Source organism: Tetranychus urticae, unplaced genomic scaffold (assembly GCF_039701765.1).
Source record: "Tetranychus urticae isolate SD_2017Ah unplaced genomic scaffold, NJAU_TeUrti_SD_1.0 Scaffold_6, whole genome shotgun sequence".
NCBI classification, from domain to species: domain Eukaryota; kingdom Metazoa; phylum Arthropoda; class Arachnida; order Trombidiformes; family Tetranychidae; genus Tetranychus; species Tetranychus urticae.
The window spans coordinates 496,024-501,682 of record NW_028315838.1 but is presented as its reverse complement, the minus strand read 5'-3'; positions in this window follow the sequence as shown (position 1 = coordinate 501,682).

The window sequence follows — 5,659 nt, the reverse complement described above, 5'->3', positions numbered from 1 at the left end:
GGGGTATGCAAGTTGAAGCAAACCGAAAAAAGTATAAATATTGAGATTTCCAGGGGTATGCAAGTTGAAGAAAACCGAAAAAAGTATAAGTATTGAGATTTCCAGGGGTATGCAAGTTGAAGCAAACCGAAAAAAGTATAAATATTGAGATTTCCAGGGGTATGCAAGTTGAAGAAAACTTAAAAAAACTTGCAGGCGAGCTTGTCTTGAAGCAAGTTAGAGTGCTACATGTCTTGTATATGTCAAAGTAAAACATGTTGTCGATAGCCAAGTACGTAAAAACCGAAAAAAGTATAAGTATTGAGATTTCCAGGGGTATGCAAGTTGAAAAAAACCGAAAAAAGTATAAGTATTGAGATTTCCAGAGGTATGCAAGTTGAAGCAAACCGAAAAAAGTATAAATATTGAGATTTCCAGGGGTATGCAAGTTGAAGAAAACTTAAAAAAACTTGCAGGCAAGCTTGTCTTGAAGCAAGTTAGAGTGCTACATGTCTTGATATAAGTCAAAGTAAAACATGTTGTCGATAGCCAAGTACGTGAAAACCGAAAAAAGTATAAGTATTGAGATTTCCAGGGGTATGCAAGTTGAAGAAAACCGAAAAAAGTATAAGTATTGAGATTTCCAGGGGTATGAAAGTTGAAGCAAACCGAAAAAAGTATAAATATTGAGATTTCCAGGGGTATGCAAGTTGAAGAAAACCGAAAAAAGTATAAATATTGAGATTTCCAGGGGTATGCAAGTTGCAGCAAACCGAAAAAAGTATAAATATTGAGATTTCCAGGGGTATGCAAGTTGAAAAAAACTTAAAAAAACTTGCAGGCGAGCTTGTCTTGAAGCAAGTTAGAGTGCTACATGTCTTGTATATGTCAAAGTAAAACATGTTGTCGATAGCCAAGTACGTGAAAACCGAAAAAAGTATAAGTATTGAGATTTCCAGGGGTATGCAAGTTGAAGCAAACCGAAAAAAGTATAAATATTGAGATTTCCAGGGGTATGCAAGTTGAAGAAAACCGAAAAAAGTATAAGTATTGAGATTTCCAGGGGTATGCAAGTTGAAGCAAACCGAAAAAAGTATAAATATTGAGATTTCCAGGGGTATGCAAGTTGAAGAAAACTTAAAAAAACTTGCAGGCGAGCTTGTCTTGAAGCAAGTTAGAGTGCTACATGTCTTGTATATGTCAAAGTAAAACATGTTGTCGATAGCCAAGTACGTAAAAACCGAAAAAAGTATAAGTATTGAGATTTCCAGGGGTATGCAAGTTGAAAAAAACCGAAAAAAGTATAAGTATTGAGATTTCCAGAGGTATGCAAGTTGAAGCAAACCGAAAAAAGTATAAATATTGAGATTTCCAGGGGTATGCAAGTTGAAGAAAACCGAAAAAAGTATAAGTATTGAGATTTCCAGGGGTATGCAAGTTGAAGCAAACCGAAAAAAGTATAAATATTGAGATTTCCAGGGGTATGCAAGTTGAAGAAAACATAATAAAACTTGCAGGCAAGCTTGTCTTGAAGCAAGTTAGAGTGCTACATGTCTTGATATAAGTCAAAGTAAAACATGTTGTCGATAGCCAAGTACGTAAAAACCGAAAAAAGTATAAGTATTGAGATTTCCAGGGGTATGCAAGTTGAAAAAAACCGAAAAAAGTATAAGTATTGAGATTTCCAGAGGTATGCAAGTTGAAGCAAACCGAAAAAAGTATAAATATTGAGATTTCCAGGGGTATGCAAGTTGAAGAAAACCGAAAAAAGTATAAGTATTGAGATTTCCAGGGGTATGCAAGTTGAAGAAAACCGAAAAAAGTATAAATATTGAGATTTCCAGGGGTATGCAAGTTGCAGCAAACCGAAAAAAGTATAAATATTGAGATTTCCAGGGGTATGCAAGTTGAAAAAAACTTAAAAAAACTTGCAGGCGAGCTTGTCTTGAAGCAAGTTAGAGTGCTACATGTCTTGTATATGTCAAAGTAAAACATGTTGTCGATAGCCAAGTACGTGAAAACCGAAAAAAGTATAAGTATTGAGATTTCCAGGGGTATGCAAGTTGAAGCAAACCGAAAAAAGTATAAATATTGAGATTTCCAGGGGTATGCAAGTTGAAGAAAACCGAAAAAAGTATAAGTATTGAGATTTCCAGGGGTATGCAAGTTGAAGCAAACCGAAAAAAGTATAAATATTGAGATTTCCAGGGGTATGCAAGTTGAAGAAAACTTAAAAAAACTTGCAGGCGAGCTTGTCTTGAAGCAAGTTAGAGTGCTACATGTCTTGTATATGTCAAAGTAAAACATGTTGTCGATAGCCAAGTACGTAAAAACCGAAAAAAGTATAAGTATTGAGATTTCCAGGGGTATGCAAGTTGAAAAAAACCGAAAAAAGTATAAGTATTGAGATTTCCAGAGGTATGCAAGTTGAAGCAAACCGAAAAAAGTATAAATATTGAGATTTCCAGGGGTATGCAAGTTGAAGAAAACCGAAAAAAGTATAAGTATTGAGATTTCCAGGGGTATGCAAGTTGAAGCAAACCGAAAAAAGTATAAATATTGAGATTTCCAGGGGTATGCAAGTTGAAGAAAACATAATAAAACTTGCAGGCAAGCTTGTCTTGAAGCAAGTTAGAGTGCTACATGTCTTGATATAAGTCAAAGTAAAACATGTTGTCGATAGCCAAGTACGTAAAAACCGAAAAAAGTATAAGTATTGAGATTTCCAGGGGTATGCAAGTTGAAAAAAACCGAAAAAAGTATAAGTATTGAGATTTCCAGAGGTATGCAAGTTGAAGCAAACCGAAAAAAGTATAAATATTGAGATTTCCAGGGGTATGCAAGTTGAAGAAAACCGAAAAAAGTATAAGTATTGAGATTTCCAGGGGTATGCAAGTTGAAGCAAACCGAAAAAAGTATAAATATTGAGATTTCCAGGGGTATGCAAGTTGAAGAAAACATAATAAAACTTGCAGGCAAGCTTGTCTTGAAGCAAGTTAGAGTGCTACATGTCTTGATATAAGTCAAAGTAAAACATGTTGTCGATAGCCAAGTACGTGAAAACCGAAAAAAGTATAAGTATTGAGATTTCCAGGGGTATGCAAGTTGAAGAAAACCGAAAAAAGTATAAGTATTGAGATTTCCAGGGGTATGAAAGTTGAAGAAAACATAATAAAACTTGCAGGCAAGCTTGTCTTGAAGCAAGTTAGAGTGCTACATGTCTTGATATAAGTCAAAGTAAAACATGTTGTCGATAGCCAAGTACGTGAAAACCGAAAAAAGTATAAGTATTGAGATTTCCAGGGGTATGCAAGTTGAAGAAAACTTAATAAAACTTGCAGGCGTGCTTGTCTTGAAGCAAGTTAGAGTGCTACATGTCTTCATATAAGTCAAAGTAAAACATGTTGTCGGTAGTCAAGTACGTGAAAACCGAAAAAAGTATAAGTATTGAGATTTCCAGGGGTATGCAAGTTGAAGAAAACCGAAAAAAGTATAAGTATTGAGATTTCCAGGGGTATGAAAGTTGAAGCAAACCGAAAAAAGTATAAGTATTGAGATTTCCAGGGGTATGCAAGTTGAAGCAAACCGAAAAAAGTATAAATATTGAGATTTCCAGGGGTATGCAAGTTGAAGAAAACTTAAAAAAACTTGCAGGCGAGCTTGTCTTGAAGCAAGTTAGAGTGCTACATGTCTTGTATATGTCAAAGTAAAACATGTTGTCGATAGCCAAGTACGTAAAAACCGAAAAAAGTATAAGTATTGAGATTTCCAGGGGTATGCAAGTTGAAGAAAACCGAAAAAAGTATAAGTATTGAGATTTCCAGGGGTATGAAAGTTGAAGCAAACCGAAAAAAGTATAAGTATTGAGATTTCCAGGGGTATGCAAGTTGAAGCAAACCGAAAAAAGTATAAATATTGAGATTTCCAGGGGTATGCAAGTTGAAGAAAACTTAAAAAAACTTGCAGGCGAGCTTGTCTTGAAGCAAGTTAGAGTGCTACATGTCTTGTATATGTCAAAGTAAAACATGTTGTCGATAGCCAAGTACGTAAAAACCGAAAAAAGTATAAGTATTGAGATTTCCAGGGGTATGCAAGTTGAAAAAAACCGAAAAAAGTATAAGTATTGAGATTTCCAGAGGTATGCAAGTTGAAGCAAACCGAAAAAAGTATAAATATTGAGATTTCCAGGGGTATGCAAGTTGAAGAAAACCGAAAAAAGTATAAGTATTGAGATTTCCAGGGGTATGCAAGTTGAAGCAAACCGAAAAAAGTATAAATATTGAGATTTCCAGGGGTATGCAAGTTGAAAAAAACTTAAAAAAACTTGCAGGCGAGCTTGTCTTGAAGCAAGTTAGAGTGCTACATGTCTTGTATATGTCAAAGTAAAACATGTTGTCGATAGCCAAGTACGTGAAAACCGAAAAAAGTATAAGTATTGAGATTTCCAGGGGTATGCAAGTTGAAGCAAACCGAAAAAAGTATAAATATTGAGATTTCCAGAGGTATGCAAGTTGAAGAAAACCGAAAAAAGTATAAGTATTGAGATTTCCAGGGGTATGCAAGTTGAAGCAAACCGAAAAAAGTATAAATATTGAGATTTCCAGGGGTATGCAAGTTGAAGAAAACTTAAAAAAACTTGCAGGCGAGCTTGTCTTGAAGCAAGTTAGAGTGCTACATGTCTTGTATATGTCAAAGTAAAACATGTTGTCGATAGCCAAGTACGTAAAAACCGAAAAAAGTATAAGTATTGAGATTTCCAGGGGTATGCAAGTTGAAAAAAACCGAAAAAAGTATAAGTATTGAGATTTCCAGAGGTATGCAAGTTGAAGCAAACCGAAAAAAGTATAAATATTGAGATTTCCAGGGGTATGCAAGTTGAAGAAAACCGAAAAAAGTATAAGTATTGAGATTTCCAGGGGTATGCAAGTTGAAGCAAACCGAAAAAAGTATAAATATTGAGATTTCCAGGGGTATGCAAGTTGAAGAAAACATAATAAAACTTGCAGGCAAGCTTGTCTTGAAGCAAGTTAGAGTGCTACATGTCTTGATATAAGTCAAAGTAAAACATGTTGTCGATAGCCAAGTACGTGAAAACCGAAAAAAGTATAAGTATTGAGATTTCCAGGGGTATGCAAGTTGAAGAAAACCGAAAAAAGTATAAGTATTGAGATTTCCAGGGATATGAAAGTTGAAGAAAACATAATAAAACTTGCAGGCAAGCTTGTCTTGAAGCAAGTTAGAGTGCTACATGTCTTGATATAAGTCAAAGTAAAACATGTTGTCGATAGCCAAGTACGTGAAAACCGAAAAAAGTATAAGTATTGAGATTTCCAGGGGTATGCAAGTTAAAGAAAACCGAAAAAAGTATAAGTATTGAGATTTCCAGGGGTATGAAAGTTGAAGCAAACCGAAAAAAGTATAAATATTGAGATTTCCAGGGGTATGCAAGTTGAAGAAAACCGAAAAAAGTATAAATATTGAGATTTCCAGGGGTATGCAAGTTGCAGCAAACCGAAAAAAGTATAAATATTGAGATTTCCAGGGGTATGCAAGTTGAAGAAAACTTAAAAAAACTTGCAGGCGAGCTTGTCTTGAAGCAAGTTAGAGTGCTACATGTCTTGTATATGTCAAAGTAAAACATGTTGTCGATAGCCAAGTACGTGAAAACCGAAAAAAGTAT